General features: G+C 41.4%; 7 non-coding genes across 7 annotated transcripts; all 7 read right to left on the minus strand.

Moving 5' to 3' along the window:
- Nucleotides 1-581: 581 nt before the first annotated feature.
- LOC145653234 (U6 spliceosomal RNA) lies at nucleotides 582-688 on the minus strand. The gene has a single exon (XR_014119609.1). It is a non-coding gene; the product is annotated as a U6 spliceosomal RNA (small nuclear RNA).
- Nucleotides 689-3,813: 3,125 nt separating this feature from the next.
- LOC145653235 (U6 spliceosomal RNA) lies at nucleotides 3,814-3,920 on the minus strand. The gene has a single exon (XR_014119610.1). It is a non-coding gene; the product is annotated as a U6 spliceosomal RNA (small nuclear RNA).
- Nucleotides 3,921-7,045: 3,125 nt separating this feature from the next.
- On the minus strand, nucleotides 7,046-7,152 carry LOC145653236 (U6 spliceosomal RNA). The gene has a single exon (XR_014119611.1). It is a non-coding gene; the product is annotated as a U6 spliceosomal RNA (small nuclear RNA).
- A 3,129-nt stretch (nucleotides 7,153-10,281) lies between these two features.
- On the minus strand, nucleotides 10,282-10,388 carry LOC118241950 (U6 spliceosomal RNA). The gene has a single exon (XR_004776443.1). It is a non-coding gene; the product is annotated as a U6 spliceosomal RNA (small nuclear RNA).
- A 3,124-nt stretch (nucleotides 10,389-13,512) lies between these two features.
- LOC118241949 (U6 spliceosomal RNA) lies at nucleotides 13,513-13,619 on the minus strand. Its single transcript, XR_004776442.1, has one exon. It is a non-coding gene; the product is annotated as a U6 spliceosomal RNA (small nuclear RNA).
- Nucleotides 13,620-16,757: 3,138 nt separating this feature from the next.
- On the minus strand, nucleotides 16,758-16,864 carry LOC118241957 (U6 spliceosomal RNA). Its single transcript, XR_004776450.2, has one exon. It is a non-coding gene; the product is annotated as a U6 spliceosomal RNA (small nuclear RNA).
- Nucleotides 16,865-20,003: 3,139 nt separating this feature from the next.
- Nucleotides 20,004-20,110, minus strand: LOC118241948 (U6 spliceosomal RNA). The gene has a single exon (XR_004776441.1). It is a non-coding gene; the product is annotated as a U6 spliceosomal RNA (small nuclear RNA).
- Between the last annotated feature and the right edge of the window lie 558 nt (nucleotides 20,111-20,668).

Raw genomic sequence — 20,668 nt, forward strand, 5'->3', positions numbered from 1 at the left:
CCACTGCACAACACAGGAAAAGGATAAGGGTAAAGATCAAGCGGCGGGGCAGACCCTGACAAGGCAGGAAGGGGGAGTTAGGGGGTGAGATTGCAGGGCAAGGGGCGGAGACTTGATTAAAGGGAAGGGAAGGCGCTGGAGGAAATTCTCATCTTGCACTTCCAACCCAGCAAAGGACAAAAATACATATGTATAGCACCCTCTACCCACTGGATATTAATTTATCCAGCACCGGCAAGCATCGTTCACTCATTCATGGACTGATATCTAGGTGTGGAGAGAGTCTCTGTGACTTTTTGTCAATTTCTGTATTTGAACAACAACTAAAAACCAGTCAGTCAGTGACATCTCCATTAGTTCGTTGTTGAAACTCACAGTGTGTGCGCAGTGCTTTAGCCATACCCTACAGTTTAATGTATTTTGCTCAATCTCAAAGTTATGCTCCTAACTTAGACTGTCTCTGAAACGTGACGTTGAGCCATAGAAAAGGTGCTAGTTTTATAAGTGAAGCGGAAGCGTCGTAATTCTTGGTCCACAGATGGCAGGACCTGCCGGATTGGCATGCCACGTCTCCGGTGGCCAAAAATGTGGAGCGCTTCACGGATTTGCGTGTCATCCTTTCGCAGGGGCCATGCTAATCTTCTCTGTATCGATCCAATTTTAGTATATGTGCTGCCGTAACAAGCACGTCACCACTGCTGCACGGGGCACACATATAACTGCCCATGCCGGGAAGAGGTCTCTGCAAGACGGCAGGTCTCAGAGGCCTGTAGGTCACCGTTATGATTCGTCAGAGGACAGGAAGGTGACTCCACCCACTCATGGAGCAAAACCAGCCTCCCCGTGTCTCCCAAAAAAAACTTGATAATTTTTTACATCAAACAATAACCCTAACCTGACGTTTGAAACCTTGATCCAAAGCCATGATGAAAGGAAATCCAAAACTAGCCAAGCACCTTATTTGTGGAATCAATTCACACTCTCAGATTGACAGTTGCTTTAAGGTTTTTCATCTTAGCTAGGTTTAGGGACAACATTTAGAATTTGGTAATAAATCAAAAAGAACTTGTTAAAAGAGGGTGTCACTGACTGAAATCTTACATGCTACATAGAAAGGTATAAATACAAATCACAGCACTTTTCTTCAACAAATGATTATAAGCACAATGCTCACAAAGAAGGACATTCATCAAAAGCTGCAAATTTAAGACCACCTCGTCGTCCGTCGTCTATGTCCGCAACGAATCGAACTATTTAAAAAAATACCCGGCACCCAGTTTTAGGTACACAGCCCAAATAACACAAGATGTTGCACTAGATCAGCTTGCCCCCAGCATCAAGGTAAAGAGCTACGCAGCTGCCCTTTTAAAATGGCCCCGTAGCGGGCCCTGCCGGCGGGCCCAAACTTGCATACTCAAATAAATCACTCCATAGCATCAAATATTCTTAAAGTACAGTACATTTATCAAAGTAATATTTCTTAGGACTAAAACAAGTACCTGCTTACCGATTTTCAGCCATCTACATGCAACCGTTCGCCAGAAATCCCAAGCTGAATACACGGTGTTTTTCTGGTAAATTTCCAACAATCGTCCCTGGCCTTTTAAATGGCATTTTTAAAACATGCTTTTTCCAGGATAAGATAACATCAGATTTCCTCACAGAAAATGAAATTATCATCGAAGCAACTGCATGACAGGTTTAATTGGTATACAAAGGGATGGTAAAGTTCTTTAATTGCGTGCTCAAGTCTTTGCACAAAAACACATGTTCATTTCCTTCGCAAGATAACACAAACTATGCAAACCTTTTAGTTACCTCAAAATGCATGTTACAGACTTAAAAGTGTTCATGAATAGAGCATTAGACCGCCCTTTTGTATTTTCTATTGATTTCTATTGGCCATTGCAGCGCCATTGTCTTGGAGTGACAGCAATTCTCAACAATGTGTGAAGTGGGAAGGGGGGGTGACTATCCTTTACTTCCCAAGTGAATCCAGGGCAAGTAACACGATTGGCAGCTGTTTCATCAAATAGTGGACGTGTAGACGAAAACCTAGACCCCACACACTTGCTTTATTTAGTCATACCTTTAATGTTTAAAGGTCTGCGTACTATCACCCAGTGCTTCAGTGTCGTTAGCCGATAAAGTGTAGCGCATGGGTTTGATGCTGTTTTACGAATCTCGTACAGCCATAAGAAAGATTTGATTACCAATACTTTTTTTAAAGCACGGAAAGGAAGAGGCTTATTTTAGCTGAAGTTTATGCGGAGTTGATTGGGTGCTGCTAGTTTAGACTATCTTGGCTGTCAGCATGGGCAAGCTTTGATGTTTGCATAGCAAATCACTGGATGTTTTCATTCACTGCTGGAAAAATTCATAATCTTGCTACAAATTGTCAGTATATATGAGAAAGTATAATTTTTTTTGCAGTATTACAGAATTTACTGCATTTTCCCCAGCATTTACAGTATTAGCTACAGTTTTTTCCCTTAATAACAATGATGCTATGAAGCTAATATTGTTGTGAAACTTACTAAAGTAACATACTGTGATGTTTTAGCAAAAAGAAACATGCAAACTTGATGTATAGTGAATGACGACTTTGTGTGCATTTGGACAGGTTTTTGGACACTTTGGAGACGTCTAGGACATCTGGTGGAAAATACTGTGTAGCTACTTAGTCATTTCATGTATATGCTCAAAACTGTTCAGATTACTAGACAAGACCCTGGTGAATCAGAAAATGTAGAGCATGAATGAAATCAAAGAACACATTATACACCCAAAAAAATCAGTCACTTTGTTTTTTTAACATTTGTTTCTGTATTGGAAGAGCTCAAATGGAAACATAATGATGGACAAATAAGTCTGGATGTAAATGGATTGCTTATCCCCACTGCCTACTTCAGTTTAAATACATGCACAACTCCAAACAGACAGCGTTAGACCAAACAAGTACAAAGCATTCAAAATGAGTTTAAAACAGCAAGAGCAGCATACCATTAACAAAAAACATCCAGGAAAACCACAAAGTTGAGATTCCTGCATGTGAAGAATTTACAAAGGTAAAAACAGCCCAAGCACCATGGCTGAGTACGGCTGAGCATAGCATAGCATAGCCTTGCCTTGCCTTGCCTTGCCTTGCCTTATCCCCATTTCTGATTATAACCTCATCCCACCCAGCCAGGTATGCATGCTTGGGGAAGGTAGATATAGAAGGACCCTTTCCCCACTGCACAACACAGGAAAAGGATAAGGGTAAAGATCAAGCGGCGGGGCAGACCCTGACAAGGCAGGAAGGGGGAGTTAGGGGGTGAGATTGCAGGGCAAGGGGCGGAGACTTGATTAAAGGGAAGGGAAGGCGCTGGAGGAAATTCTCATCTTGCACTTCCAACCCAGCAAAGGACAAAAATACATATGTATAGCACCCTCTACCCACTGGATATTAATTTATCCAGCACCGGCAAGCATCGTTCACTCATTCATGGACTGATATCTAGGTGTGGAGAGAGTCTCTGTGACTTTTTGTCAATTTCTGTATTTGAACAACAACTAAAAACCAGTCAGTCAGTGACATCTCCATTAGTTCGTTGTTGAAAATCACAGTGTGTGCGCAGTGCTTTAGCCATACCCTACAGTTTAATGTATTTTGCTCAATCTCAAAGTTATGCTCCTAACTTAGACTGTCTCTGAAACGTGACGTTGAGCCGTAGAAAAGGTGCTAGTTTTATAAGTGAAGCGGAAGCGTCGTAATTCTTGGTCCACAGATGGCAGGACCTGCCGGATTGGCATGCCACGTCTCCGGTGGCCAAAAATGTGGAGCGCTTCACGGATTTGCGTGTCATCCTTTCGCAGGGGCCATGCTAATCTTCTCTGTATCGATCCAATTTTAGTATATGTGCTGCCGTAACAAGCACGTCACCACTGCTGCACGGGGCACACATATAACTGCCCATGCCGGGAAGAGGTCTCTGCAAGACGGCAGGTCTCAGAGGCCCGTAGGTCACCGTTATGATTCGTCAGAGGACAGGAAGGTGACTCCACCCACTCATGGAGCAAAACCAGCCTCCCCGTGTCTCCCAAAAAAACTTGATAATTTTTTACATCAAACAATAACCCTAACCTGACGTTTGAAACCTTGATCCAAAGCCATGATGAAAGGAAATCCAAAACTAGCCAAGCACCTTATTTGTGGAATCAATTCACACTCTCAGATTGACAGTTGCTTTAAGGTTTTTCATCTTAGCTAGGTTTAGGGACAACATTTAGAATTTGGTAATAAATCAAAAAGAACTTGTTAAAAGAGGGTGTCACTGACTGAAATCTTACATGCTACATAGAAAGGTATAAATACAAATCACAGCACTTTTCTTCAACAAATGATTATAAGCACAATGCTCACAAAGAAGGACATTCATCAAAAGCTGCAAATTTAAGACCACCTCGTCGTCCGTCGTCTATGTCCGCAACGAATCGAACTATTTAAAAAAATACCCGGCACCCAGTTTTAGGTACACAGCCCAAATAACACAAGATGTTGCACTAGATCAGCTTGCCCCCAGCATCAAGGTAAAGAGCTACGCAGCTGCCCTTTTAAAATGGCCCCGTAGCGGGCCCTGCCGGCGGGCCCAAACTTGCATACTCAAATAAATCACTCCATAGCATCAAATATTCTTAAAGTACAGTACATTTATCAAAGTAATATTTCTTAGGACTAAAACAAGTACCTGCTTACCGATTTTCAGCCATCTACATGCAACCGTTCGCCAGAAATCCCAAGCTGAATACACGGTGTTTTTCTGGTAAATTTCCAACAATCGTCCCTGGCCTTTTAAATGGCATTTTTAAAACATGCTTTTTCCAGGATAAGATAACATCAGATTTCCTCACAGAAAATGAAATTATCATCGAAGCAACTGCATGACAGGTTTAATTGGTATACAAAGGGATGGTAAAGTTCTTTAATTGCATGCTCAAGTCTTTGCACAAAAACACATGTTCATTTCCTTCGCAAGATAACACAAACTATGCAAACCTTTTAGTTACCTCAAAATGCATGTTACAGACTTAAAAGTGTTCATGAATAGAGCATTAGACTGCCCTTTTGTATTTTCTATTGATTTCTATTGGCCATTGCAGCGCCATTGTCTTGGAGTGACAGCAATTCTCAACAATGTGTGAAGTGGGAAGGGGGGGTGACTATCCTTTACTTCCCAAGTGAATCCAGGGCAAGTAACACGATTGGCAGCTGTTTCATCAAATAGTGGACGTGTAGACGAAAACCTAGACCCCACACACTTGCTTTATTTAGTCATACCTTTAATGTTTAAAGGTCTGCATACTATCACCCAGTGCTTCAGTGTCGTTAGCCGATAAAGTGTAGCGCATGGGTTTGATGCTGTTTTACGAATCTCGTACAGCCATAAGAATGATTTGATTACCAATACTTTTTTTTAAAGCACGGAAAGGAAGAGGCTTATTTTAGCTGAAGTTTATGCGGAGTTGATTGGGTGCTGCTAGTTTAGACTATCTTGGCTGTCAGCATGGGCAAGCTTTGATGTTTGCATAGCAAATCACTGGATGTTTTCATTCACTGCTGGAAAAATTCATAATCTTGCTACAAATTGTCAGTATATATGAGAAAGTATAATTTTTTTTGCAGTATTACAGAATTTACTGCATTTTCCCCAGCATTTACAGTATTAGCTACAGTTTTTTCCCTTAATAACAATGATGCTATGAAGCTAATATTGTTGTGAAACTTACTAAAGTAACATACTGTGATGTTTTAGCAAAAAGAAACATGCAAACTTGATGTATAGTGAATGACGACTTTGTGTGCATTTGGACAGGTTTTTGGACACTTTGGAGACGTCTAGGACATCTGGTGGAAAATACTGTGTAGCTACTTAGTCATTTCATGTATATGCTCAAAACTGTTCAGATTACTAGACAAGACCCTGGTGAATCAGAAAATGTAGAGCATGAATGAAATCAAAGAACACATTATACACCCAAAAAAATCAGTCACTTTGTTTTTTTAACATTTGTTTCTGTATTGGAAGAGCTCAAATGGAAACATAATGATGGACAAATAAGTCTGGATGTAAATGGATTGCTTATCCCCACTGCCTACTTCAGTTTAAATACATGCACAACTCCAAACAGACAGCGTTAGACCAAACAAGTACAAAGCATTCAAAATGAGTTTAAAACAGCAAGAGCAGCATACCATTAACAAAAAACATCCAGGAAAACCACAAAGTTGAGATTCCTGCATGTGAAGAATTTACAAAGGTAAAAACAGCCCAAGCACCATGGCTGAGTACGGCTGAGCATAGCATAGCATAGCCTTGCCTTGCCTTGCCTTGCCTTGCCTTATCCCCATTTCTGATTATAACCTCATCCCACCCAGCCAGGTATGCATGCTTGGGGAAGGTAGATATAGAAGGACCCTTTCCCCACTGCACAACACAGGAAAAGGATAAGGGTAAAGATCAAGCGGCGGGGCAGACCCTGACAAGGCAGGAAGGGGGAGTTAGGGGGTGAGATTGCAGGGCAAGGGGCGGAGACTTGATTAAAGGGAAGGGAAGGCGCTGGAGGAAATTCTCATCTTGCACTTCCAACCCAGCAAAGGACAAAAATACATATGTATAGCACCCTCTACCCACTGGATATTAATTTATCCAGCACCGGCAAGCATCGTTCACTCATTCATGGACTGATATCTAGGTGTGGAGAGAGTCTCTGTGACTTTTTGTCAATTTCTGTATTTGAACAACAACTAAAAACCAGTCAGTCAGTGACATCTCCATTAGTTCGTTGTTGAAAATCACAGTGTGTGCGCAGTGCTTTAGCCATACCCTACAGTTTAATGTATTTTGCTCAATCTCAAAGTTATGCTCCTAACTTAGACTGTCTCTGAAACGTGACGTTGAGCCGTAGAAAAGGTGCTAGTTTTATAAGTGAAGCGGAAGCGTCGTAATTCTTGGTCCACAGATGGCAGGACCTGCCGGATTGGCATGCCACGTCTCCGGTGGCCAAAAATGTGGAGCGCTTCACGGATTTGCGTGTCATCCTTTCGCAGGGGCCATGCTAATCTTCTCTGTATCGATCCAATTTTAGTATATGTGCTGCCGTAACAAGCACGTCACCACTGCTGCACGGGGCACACATATAACTGCCCATGCCGGGAAGAGGTCTCTGCAAGACGGCAGGTCTCAGAGGCCCGTAGGTCACCGTTATGATTCGTCAGAGGACAGGAAGGTGACTCCACCCACTCATGGAGCAAAACCAGCCTCCCCGTGTCTCCCAAAAAAACTTGATAATTTTTTACATCAAACAATAACCCTAACCTGACGTTTGAAACCTTGATCCAAAGCCATGATGAAAGGAAATCCAAAACTAGCCAAGCACCTTATTTGTGGAATCAATTCACACTCTCAGATTGACAGTTGCTTTAAGGTTTTTCATCTTAGCTAGGTTTAGGGACAACATTTAGAATTTGGTAATAAATCAAAAAGAACTTGTTAAAAGAGGGTGTCACTGACTGAAATCTTACATGCTACATAGAAAGGTATAAATACAAATCACAGCACTTTTCTTCAACAAATGATTATAAGCACAATGCTCACAAAGAAGGACATTCATCAAAAGCTGCAAATTTAAGACCACCTCGTCGTCCGTCGTCTATGTCCGCAACGAATCGAACTATTTAAAAAAATACCCGGCAGCCAGTTTTAGGTACACAGCCCAAATAACACAAGATGTTGCACTAGATCAGCTTGCCCCCAGCATCAAGGTAAAGAGCTACGCAGCTGCCCTTTTAAAATGGCCCCGTAGCGGGCCCTGCCGGCGGGCCCAAACTTGCATACTCAAATAAATCACTCCATAGCATCAAATATTCTTAAAGTACAGTACATTTATCAAAGTAATATTTCTTAGGACTAAAACAAGTACCTGCTTACCGATTTTCAGCCATCTACATGCAACCGTTCGCCAGAAATCCCAAGCTGAATACACGGTGTTTTTCTGGTAAATTTCCAACAATCGTCCCTGGCCTTTTAAATGGCATTTTTAAAACATGCTTTTTCCAGGATAAGATAACATCAGATTTCCTCACAGAAAATGAAATTATCATCGAAGCAACTGCATGACAGGTTTAATTGGTATACAAAGGGATGGTAAAGTTCTTTAATTGCATGCTCAAGTCTTTGCACAAAAACACATGTTCATTTCCTTCGCAAGATAACACAAACTATGCAAACCTTTTAGTTACCTCAAAATGCATGTTACAGACTTAAAAGTGTTCATGAATAGAGCATTAGACCGCCCTTTTGTATTTTCTATTGATTTCTATTGGCCATTGCAGCGCCATTGTCTTGGAGTGACAGCAATTCTCAACAATGTGTGAAGTGGGAAGGGGGGGTGACTATCCTTTACTTCCCAAGTGAATCCAGGGCAAGTAACACGATTGGCAGCTGTTTCATCAAATAGTGGACGTGTAGACGAAAACCTAGACCCCACACACTTGCTTTATTTAGTCATACCTTTAATGTTTAAAGGTCTGCGTACTATCACCCAGTGCTTCAGTGTCGTTAGCCGATAAAGTGTAGCGCATGGGTTTGATGCTGTTTTACGAATCTCGTACAGCCATAAGAAAGATTTGATTACCAATACTTTTTTTAAAGCACGGAAAGGAAGAGGCTTATTTTAGCTGAAGTTTATGCGGAGTTGATTGGGTGCTGCTAGTTTAGACTATCTTGGCTGTCAGCATGGGCAAGCTTTGATGTTTGCATAGCAAATCACTGGATGTTTTCATTCACTGCTGGAAAAATTCATAATCTTGCTACAAATTGTCAGTATATATGAGAAAGTATAATTTTTTTTGCAGTATTACAGAATTTACTGCATTTTCCCCAGCATTTACAGTATTAGCTACAGTTTTTTCCCTTAATAACAATGATGCTATGAAGCTAATATTGTTGTGAAACTTACTAAAGTAACATACTGTGATGTTTTAGCAAAAAGAAACATGCAAACTTGATGTATAGTGAATGACGACTTTGTGTGCATTTGGACAGGTTTTTGGACACTTTGGAGACGTCTAGGACATCTGGTGGAAAATACTGTGTAGCTACTTAGTCATTTCATGTATATGCTCAAAACTGTTCAGATTACTAGACAAGACCCTGGTGAATCAGAAAATGTAGAGCATGAATGAAATCAAAGAACACATTATACACCCAAAAAAATCAGTCACTTTGTTTTTTTAACATTTGTTTCTGTATTGGAAGAGCTCAAATGGAAACATAATGATGGACAAATAAGTCTGGATGTAAATGGATTGCTTATCCCCACTGCCTACTTCAGTTTAAATACATGCACAACTCCAAACAGACAGCGTTAGACCAAACAAGTACAAAGCATTCAAAATGAGTTTAAAACAGCAAGAGCAGCATACCATTAACAAAAAACATCCAGGAAAACCACAAAGTTGAGATTCCTGCATGTGAAGAATTTACAAAGGTAAAAACAGCCCAAGCACCATGGCTGAGTACGGCTGAGCATAGCATAGCATAGCATAGCCTTGCCTTGCCTTGCCTTGCCTTGCCTTATCCCCATTTCTGATTATAACCTCATCCCACCCAGCCAGGTATGCATGCTTGGGGAAGGTAGATATAGAAGGACCCTTTCCCCACTGCACAACACAGGAAAAGGATAAGGGTAAAGATCAAGCGGCGGGGCAGACCCTGACAAGGCAGGAAGGGGGAGTTAGGGGGTGAGATTGCAGGGCAAGGGGCGGAGACTTGATTAAAGGGAAGGGAAGGCGCTGGAGGAAATTCTCATCTTGCACTTCCAACCCAGCAAAGGACAAAAATACATATGTATAGCACCCTCTACCCACTGGATATTAATTTATCCAGCACCGGCAAGCATCGTTCACTCATTCATGGACTGATATCTAGGTGTGGAGAGAGTCTCTGTGACTTTTTGTCAATTTCTGTATTTGAACAACAACTAAAAACCAGTCAGTCAGTGACATCTCCATTAGTTCGTTGTTGAAAATCACAGTGTGTGCGCAGTGCTTTAGCCATACCCTACAGTTTAATGTATTTTGCTCAATCTCAAAGTTATGCTCCTAACTTAGACTGTCTCTGAAACGTGACGTTGAGCCGTAGAAAAGGTGCTAGTTTTATAAGTGAAGCGGAAGCGTCGTAATTCTTGGTCCACAGATGGCAGGACCTGCCGGATTGGCATGCCACGTCTCCGGTGGCCAAAAATGTGGAGCGCTTCACGGATTTGCGTGTCATCCTTTCGCAGGGGCCATGCTAATCTTCTCTGTATCGATCCAATTTTAGTATATGTGCTGCCGTAACAAGCACGTCACCACTGCTGCACGGGGCACACATATAACTGCCCATGCCGGGAAGAGGTCTCTGCAAGACGGCAGGTCTCAGAGGCCCGTAGGTCACCGTTATGATTCGTCAGAGGACAGGAAGGTGACTCCACCCACTCATGGAGCAAAACCAGCCTCCCCGTGTCTCCCAAAAAAACTTGATAATTTTTTACATCAAACAATAACCCTAACCTGACGTTTGAAACCTTGATCCAAAGCCATGATGAAAGGAAATCCAAAACTAGCCAAGCACCTTATTTGTGGAATCAATTCACACTCTCAGATTGACAGTTGCTTTAAGGTTTTTCATCTTAGCTAGGTTTAGGGACAACATTTAGAATTTGGTAATAAATCAAAAAGAACTTGTTAAAAGAGGGTGTCACTGACTGAAATCTTACATGCTACATAGAAAGGTATAAATACAAATCACAGCACTTTTCTTCAACAAATGATTATAAGCACAATGCTCACAAAGAAGGACATTCATCAAAAGCTGCAAATTTAAGACCACCTCGTCGTCCGTCGTCTATGTCCGCAACGAATCGAACTATTTAAAAAAATACCCGGCAGCCAGTTTTAGGTACACAGCCCAAATAACACAAGATGTTGCACTAGATCAGCTTGCCCCCAGCATCAAGGTAAAGAGCTACGCAGCTGCCCTTTTAAAATGGCCCCGTAGCGGGCCCTGCCGGCGGGCCCAAACTTGCATACTCAAATAAATCACTCCATAGCATCAAATATTCTTAAAGTACAGTACATTTATCAAAGTAATATTTCTTAGGACTAAAACAAGTACCTGCTTACCGATTTTCAGCCATCTACATGCAACCGTTCGCCAGAAATCCCAAGCTGAATACACGGTGTTTTTCTGGTAAATTTCCAACAATCGTCCCTGGCCTTTTAAATGGCATTTTTAAAACATGCTTTTTCCAGGATAAGATAACATCAGATTTCCTCACAGAAAATGAAATTATCATCGAAGCAACTGCATGACAGGTTTAATTGGTATACAAAGGGATGGTAAAGTTCTTTAATTGCATGCTCAAGTCTTTGCACAAAAACACATGTTCATTTCCTTCGCAAGATAACACAAACTATGCAAACCTTTTAGTTACCTCAAAATGCATGTTACAGACTTAAAAGTGTTCATGAATAGAGCATTAGACCGCCCTTTTGTATTTTCTATTGATTTCTATTGGCCATTGCAGCGCCATTGTCTTGGAGTGACAGCAATTCTCAACAATGTGTGAAGTGGGAAGGGGGGGTGACTATCCTTTACTTCCCAAGTGAATCCAGGGCAAGTAACACGATTGGCAGCTGTTTCATCAAATAGTGGACGTGTAGACGAAAACCTAGACCCCACACACTTGCTTTATTTAGTCATACCTTTAATGTTTAAAGGTCTGCGTACTATCACCCAGTGCTTCAGTGTCGTTAGCCGATAAAGTGTAGCGCATGGGTTTGATGCTGTTTTACGAATCTCGTACAGCCATAAGAAAGATTTGATTACCAATACTTTTTTTAAAGCACGGAAAGGAAGAGGCTTATTTTAGCTGAAGTTTATGCGGAGTTGATTGGGTGCTGCTAGTTTAGACTATCTTGGCTGTCAGCATGGGCAAGCTTTGATGTTTGCATAGCAAATCACTGGATGTTTTCATTCACTGCTGGAAAAATTCATAATCTTGCTACAAATTGTCAGTATATATGAGAAAGTATAATTTTTTTTGCAGTATTACAGAATTTACTGCATTTTCCCCAGCATTTACAGTATTAGCTACAGTTTTTTCCCTTAATAACAATGATGCTATGAAGCTAACATTGTTGTGAAACTTACTAAAGTAACATACTGTGATGTTTTAGCAAAAAGAAACATGCAAACTTGATGTATAGTGAATGACGACTTTGTGTGCATTTGGACAGGTTTTTGGACACTTTGGAGACGTCTAGGACATCTGGTGGAAAATACTGTGTAGCTACTTAGTCATTTCATGTATATGCTCAAAACTGTTCAGATTACTAGACAAGACCCTGGTGAATCAGAAAATGTAGAGCATGAATGAAATCAAAGAACACATTATACACCCAAAAAAATCAGTCACTTTGTTTTTTTAACATTTGTTTCTGTATTGGAAGAGCTCAAATGGAAACATAATGATGGACAAATAAGTCTGGATGTAAATGGATTGCTTATCCCCACTGCCTACTTCAGTTTAAATACATGCACAACTCCAAACAGACAGCGTTAGACCAAACAAGTACAAAGCATTCAAAATGAGTTTAAAACAGCAAGAGCAGCATACCATTAACAAAAAACATCCAGGAAAACCACAAAGTTGAGATTCCTGCATGTGAAGAATTTACAAAGGTAAAAACAGCCCAAGCACCATGGCTGAGTACGGCTGAGCATAGCATAGCATAGCATAGCCTTGCCTTGCCTTGCCTTGCCTTATCCCCATTTCTGATTATAACCTCATCCCACCCAGCCAGGTATGCATGCTTGGGGAAGGTAGATATAGAAGGACCCTTTCCCCACTGCACAACACAGGAAAAGGATAAGGGTAAAGATCAAGCGGCGGGGCAGACCCTGACAAGGCAGGAAGGGGGAGTTAGGGGGTGAGATTGCAGGGCAAGGGGCGGAGACTTGATTAAAGGGAAGGGAAGGCGCTGGAGGAAATTCTCATCTTGCACTTCCAACCCAGCAAAGGACAAAAATACATATGTATAGCACCCTCTACCCACTGGATATTAATTTATCCAGCACCGGCAAGCATCGTTCACTCATTCATGGACTGATATCTAGGTGTGGAGAGAGTCTCTGTGACTTTTTGTCAATTTCTGTATTTGAACAACAACTAAAAACCAGTCAGTCAGTGACATCTCCATTAGTTCGTTGTTGAAAATCACAGTGTGTGCGCAGTGCTTTAGCCATACCCTACAGTTTAATGTATTTTGCTCAATCTCAAAGTTATGCTCCTAACTTAGACTGTCTCTGAAACGTGACGTTGAGCCGTAGAAAAGGTGCTAGTTTTATAAGTGAAGCGGAAGCGTCGTAATTCTTGGTCCACAGATGGCAGGACCTGCCGGATTGGCATGCCACGTCTCCGGTGGCCAAAAATGTGGAGCGCTTCACGGATTTGCGTGTCATCCTTTCGCAGGGGCCATGCTAATCTTCTCTGTATCGATCCAATTTTAGTATATGTGCTGCCGTAACAAGCACGTCACCACTGCTGCACGGGGCACACATATAACTGCCCATGCCGGGAAGAGGTCTCTGCAAGACGGCAGGTCTCAGAGGCCCGTAGGTCACCGTTATGATTCGTCAGAGGACAGGAAGGTGACTCCACCCACTCATGGAGCAAAACCAGCCTCCCCGTGTCTCCCAAAAAAACTTGATAATTTTTTACATCAAACAATAACCCTAACCTGACGTTTGAAACCTTGATCCAAAGCCATGATGAAAGGAAATCCAAAACTAGCCAAGCACCTTATTTGTGGAATCAATTCACACTCTCAGATTGACAGTTGCTTTAAGGTTTTTCATCTTAGCTAGGTTTAGGGACAACATTTAGAATTTGGTAATAAATCAAAAAGAACTTGTTAAAAGAGGGTGTCACTGACTGAAATCTTACATGCTACATAGAAAGGTATAAATACAAATCACAGCACTTTTCTTCAACAAATGATTATAAGCACAATGCTCACAAAGAAGGACATTCATCAAAAGCTGCAAATTTAAGACCACCTCGTCGTCCGTCGTCTATGTCCGCAACGAATCGAACTATTTAAAAAAATACCCGGCACCCAGTTTTAGGTACACAGCCCAAATAACACAAGATGTTGCACTAGATCAGCTTGCCCCCAGCATCAAGGTAAAGAGCTACGCAGCTGCCCTTTTAAAATGGCCCCGTAGCGGGCCCTGCCGGCGGGCCCAAACTTGCATACTCAAATAAATCACTCCATAGCATCAAATATTCTTAAAGTACAGTACATTTATCAAAGTAATATTTCTTAGGACTAAAACAAGTACCTGCTTACCGATTTTCAGCCATCTACATGCAACCGTTCGCCAGAAATCCCAAGCTGAATACACGGTGTTTTTCTGGTAAATTTCCAACAATCGTCCCTGGCCTTTTAAATGGCATTTTTAAAACATGCTTTTTCCAGGATAAGATAACATCAGATTTCCTCACAGAAAATGAAATTATCATCGAAGCAACTGCATGACAGGTTTAATTGGTATACAAAGGGATGGTAAAGTTCTTTAATTGCGTGCTCAAGTCTTTGCACAAAAACACATGTTCATTTCCTTCGCAAGATAACACAAACTATGCAAACCTTTTAGTTACCTCAAAATGCATGTTACAGACTTAAAAGTGTTCATGAATAGAGCATTAGACCGCCCTTTTGTATTTTCTATTGATTTCTATTGGCCATTGCAGCGCCATTGTCTTGGAGTGACAGCAATTCTCAACAATGTGTGAAGTGGGAAGGGGGGGTGACTATCCTTTACTTCCCAAGTGAATCCAGGGCAAGTAACACGATTGGCAGCTGTTTCATCAAATAGTGGACGTGTAGACGAAAACCTAGACCCCACACACTTGCTTTATTTAGTCATACCTTTAATGTTTAAAGGTCTGCATACTATCACCCAGTGCTTCAGTGTCGTTAGCCGATAAAGTGTAGCGCATGGGTTTGATGCTGTTTTACGAATCTCGTACAGCCATAAGAATGATTTGATTACCAATACTTTTTTTAAAGCACGGAAAGGAAGAGGCTTATTTTAGCTGAAGTTTATGCGGAGTTGATTGGGTGCTGCTAGTATAGACTATCTTGGCTGTCAGCATGGGCAAGCTTTGATGTTTGCATAGCAAATCACTGGATGTTTTCATTCACTGCTGGAAAAATTCATAATCTTGCTACAAATTGTCAGTATATATGAGAAAGTATAATTTTTTTTGCAGTATTACAGAATTTACTGCATTTTCCCCAGCATTTACAGTATTAGCTACAGTTTTTTCCCTTAATAACAATGATGCTATGAAGCTAATATTGTTGTGAAACTTACTAAAGTAACATACTGTGATGTTTTAGCAAAAAGAAACATGCAAACTTGATGTATAGTGAATGACGACTTTGTGTGCATTTGGACAGGTTTTTGGACACTTTGGAGACGTCTAGCACATCTGGTGGAAAATACTGTGTAGCTACTTAGTCATTTCATGTATATGCTCAAAACTGTTCAGATTACTAGACAAGACCCTGGTGAATCAGAAAATGTAGAGCATGAATGAAATCAAAGAACACATTATACACCCAAAAAAATCAGTCACTTTGTTTTTTTAACATTTGTTTCTGTATTGGAAGAGCTCAAATGGAAACATAATGATGGACAAATAAGTCTGGATGTAAATGGATTGCTTATCCCAACTGCCTACTTCAGTTTAAATTCTTCAGTTTAAATACATGCACAACTCCAAACAGACAGCGTTAGACCAAACAAGTACAAAGCATTCAAAATGAGTTTAAAACAGCAAGAGCAGCATACCATTAACAAAAAACATCCAGGAAAACCACAAAGTTGAGATTCCTGCATGTGAAGAATTTACAAAGGTAAAAACAGCCCAAGCACCATGGCTGAGTACGGCTGAGCATAGCATAGCATAGCCTTGCCTTGCCTTGCCTTGCCTTGCCTTATCCCCATTTCTGATTATAACCTCATCCCACCCAGCCAGGTATGCATGCTTGGGGAAGGTAGATATAGAAGGACCCTTTCCCCACTGCACAACACAGGAAAAGGATAAGGGTAAAGATCAAGCGGCGGGGCAGACCCTGACAAGGCAGGAAGGGGGAGTTAGGGGGTGAGATTGCAGGGCAAGGGGCGGAGACTTGATTAAAGGGAAGGGAAGGCGCTGGAGGAAATTCTCATCTTGCACTTCCAACCCAGCAAAGGACAAAAATACATATGTATAGCACCCTCTACCCACTGGATATTAATTTATCCAGCACCGGCAAGCATCGTTCACTCATTCATGGACTGATATCTAGGTGTGGAGAGAGTCTCTGTGACTTTTTGTCAATTTCTGTATTTGAACAACAACTAAAAACCAGTCAGTCAGTGACATCTCCATTAGTTCGTTGTTGAAAATCACAGTGTGTGCGCAGTGCTTTAGCCATACCCTACAGTTTAATGTATTTTGCTCAATCTCAAAGTTATGCTCCTAACTTAGACTGTCTCTGAAACGTGACGTTGAGCCGTAGAAAAGGTGCTAGTTTTATAAGTGAAGCGGAAGCGTCGTAATTCTTGGTCCACAGATGGCAGGACCTGCCGGATTGGCATGCCACGTCTCCGGTGGCCAAAAATGTGGAGCGCTTCACGGATTTGCGTGTCATCCTTTCGCAGGGGCCATGCTAATCTTCTCTGTATCGATCCAATTTTAGTATATGTGCTGCCGTAACAAGCACGTCACCACTGCTGCACGGGGCACACATATAACTGCCCATGCCGGGAAGAGGTCTCTGCAAGACGGCAGGTCTCAGAGGCCCGTAGGTCACCGTTATGATTCGTCAGAGGACAGGAAGGTGACTCCACCCACTCATGGAGCAAAACCAGCCTCCCCGTGTCTCCCAAAAAAACTTGATAATTTTTTACATCAAACAATAACCCTAACCTGAAGTTTGAAACCTTGATCCAAAGCCATGATGAAAGGAAATCCAAAACTAGCCAAGCACCTTATTTGTGGAATCAATTCACACTCTCAGATTGACAGTTGCTTTAAGGTTTTTCATCTTAGCTAGGTTTAGGGACAACATTTAGAATTTGGTAATAAATCAAAAAGAACTTGTTAAAAGAGGGTGTCACTGACTGAAATCTTACATGCTACATAGAAAGGTATAAATACAAATCACAGCACTTTTCTTCAACAAATGATTATAAGCACAATGCTCACAAAGAAGGACATTCATCAAAAGCTGCAAATTTAAGACCACCTCGTCGTCCGTCGTCTATGTCCGCAACGAATCGAACTATTTAAAAAAATACCCGGCACCCAGTTTTAGGTACACAGCCCAAATAACACAAGATGTTGCACTAGATCAGCTTGCCCCCAGCATCAAGGTAAAGAGCTACGCAGCTGCCCTTTTAAAATGGCCCCGTAGCGGGCCCTGCCGGCGGGCCCAAACTTGCATACTCAAATAAATCACTCCATAGCATCAAATATTCTTAAAGTACAGTACATTTATCAAAGTAATATTTCTTAGGACTAAAACAAGTACCTGCTTACCGATTTTCAGCCATCTACATGCAACCGTTCGCCAGAAATCCCAAGCTGAATACACGGTGTTTTTCTGGTAAATTTCCAACAATCGTCCCTGGCCTTTTAAATGGCATTTTTAAAACATGCTTTTTCCAGGATAAGATAACATCAGATTTCCTCACAGAAAATGAAATTATCATCGAAGCAACTGCATGACAGGTTTAATTGGTATACAAAGGGATGGTAAAGTTCTTTAATTGCGTGCTCAAGTCTTTGCACAAAAACACATGTTCATTTCCTTCGCAAGATAACACAAACTATGCAAACCTTTTAGTTACCTCAAAATGCATGTTACAGACTTAAAAGTGTTCATGAATAGAGCATTAGACCGCCCTTTTGTATTTTCTATTGATTTCTATTGGCCATTGCAGCGCCATTGTCTTGGAGTGACAGCAATTCTCAACAATGTGTGAAGTGGGAAGGGGGGGTGACTATCCTTTACTTCCCAAGTGAATCCAGGGCAAGTAACACGATTGGCAGCTGTTTCATCAAATAGTGGACGTGTAGACGAAAACCTAGACCCCACACACTTGCTTTATTTAGTCATACCTTTAATGTTTAAAGGTCTGCATACTATCACCCAGTGCTTCAGTGTCGTTAGCCGATAAAGTGTAGCGCATGGGTTTGATGCTGTTTTACGAATCTCGTACAGCCATAAGAATGATTTGATTACCAATACTTTTTTTTAAAGCACGGAAAGGAAGAGGCTTATTTTAGCTGAAGTTTATGCGGAGTTGATTGGGTGCTGCTAGTATAGACTATCTTGGCTGTCAGCATGGGCAAGCTTTGATGTTTGCATAGCAAATCACTGGATGTTTTCATTCACTGCTGGAAAAATTCATAATCTTGCTACAAATTGTCAGTATATATGAGAAAGTATAATTTTTTTTGCAGTATTACAGAATTTACTGCATTTTCCCCAGCATTTACAGTATTAGCTACAGTTTTTTCCCTTAATAACAATGATGCTATGAAGCTAATATTGTTGTGAAACTTACTAAAGTAACATACTGTGATGTTTTAGCAAAAAGAAACATGCAAACTTGATGTATAGTGAATGACGACTTTGTGTGCATTTGGACAGGTTTTTGGACACTTTGGAGACGTCTAGGACATGTGGTGGAAAATACTGTGTAGCTACTTAGTCATTTCATGTATATGCTCAAACCTGTTCAGATTACTAGACAAGACCCTGGTGAATCAGAAAATGTAGAGCATGAATGAAATCAAAGAACACATTATACACCCAAAAAAATCAGTCACTTTGTTTTTTTAACATTTGTTTCTGTATTGGAAGAGCTCAAATGGAAACATAATGATGGACAAATAAGTCTGGATGTAAATGGATTGCTTATCCCAACTGCCTACTTCAGTTTAAATTCTTCAGTTTAAATACATGCACAACTCCAAACAGACAGCGTTAGACCAAACAAGTACAAAGCATTCAAAATGAGTTTAAAACAGCAAGAGCAGCATACCATTAACAAAAAACATCCAGGAAAACCACAAAGTTGAGATTCCTGCATGTGAAGAATTTACAAAGGTAAAAACAGCCCAAGCACCATGGCTGAGTACGGCTGAGCATAGCATAGCATAGCCTTGCCTTGCCTTGCCTTGCCTTGCCTTATCCCCATTTCTGATTATAACCTCATCCCACCCAGCCAGGTATGCATGCTTGGGGAAGGTAGATATAGAAGGACCCTTTCCCCACTGCACAACACAGGAAAAGGATAAGGGTAAAGATCAAGCGGCGGGGCAGACCCTGACAAGGCAGGAAGGGGGAGTTAGGGGGTGAGATTGCAGGGCAAGGGGCGGAGACTTGATTAAAGGGAAGGGAAGGCGCTGGAGGAAATTCTCATCTTGCACTTCCAACCCAGCAAAGGACAAAAATACATATGTATAGCACCCTCTACCCACTGGATATTAATTTATCCAGCACCGGCAAGCATCGTTCACTCATTCATGGACTGATATCTAGGTGTGGAGAGAGTCTCTGTGACTTTTTGTCAATTTCTGTATTTGAACAACAACTAAAAACCAGTCAGTCAGTGACATCTCCATTAGTTCGTTGTTGAAAATCACAGTGTGTGCGCAGTGCTTTAGCCATACCCTACAGTTTAATGTATTTTGCTCAATCTCAAAGTTATGCTCCTAACTTAGACTGTCTCTGAAACGTGACGTTGAGCCGTAGAAAAGGTGCTAGTTTTATAAGTGAAGCGGAAGCGTCGTAATTCTTGGTCCACAGATGGCAGGACCTGCCGGATTGGCATGCCACGTCTCCGGTGGCCAAAAATGTGGAGCGCTTCACGGATTTGCGTGTCATCCTTTCGCAGGGGCCATGCTAATCTTCTCTGTATCGATCCAATTTTAGTATATGTGCTGCCGTAACAAGCACGTCACCACTGCTGCACGGGGCACACATATAACTGCCCATGCCGGGAAGAGGTCTCTGCAAGACGGCAGGTCTCAGAGGCCCGTAGGTCACCGTTATGATTCGTCAGAGGACAGGAAGGTGACTCCACCCACTCATGGAGCAAAACCAGCCTCCCCGTGTCTCCCAAAAAAACTTGATAATTTTTTACATCAAACAATAACCCTAACCTGAAGTTTGAAACCTTGATCCAAAGCCATGATGAAAGGAAATCCAAAACTAGCCAAGCACCTTATTTGTGGAATCAATTCACACTCTCAGATTGACAGTTGCTTTAAGGTTTTTCATCTTAGCTAGGTTTAGGGACAACATTTAGAATTTGGTAATAAATCAAAAAGAACTTGTTAAAAGAGGGTGTCACTGACTGAAATCTTACATGCTACATAGAAAGGTATAAATACAAATCACAGCACTTTTCTTCAACAAATGATTATAAGCACAATGCTCACAAAGAAGGACATTCATCAAAAGCTGCAAATTTAAGACCACCTCGTCGTCCGTCGTCTATGTCCGCAACGAATC

This window comes from Electrophorus electricus, chromosome 2 (assembly GCF_041902795.1).
Source record: "Electrophorus electricus isolate QZ-2024a chromosome 2, ASM4190279v1, whole genome shotgun sequence".
In the NCBI taxonomy this organism is placed as follows: Eukaryota; Metazoa; Chordata; class Actinopteri; order Gymnotiformes; family Gymnotidae; genus Electrophorus; species Electrophorus electricus.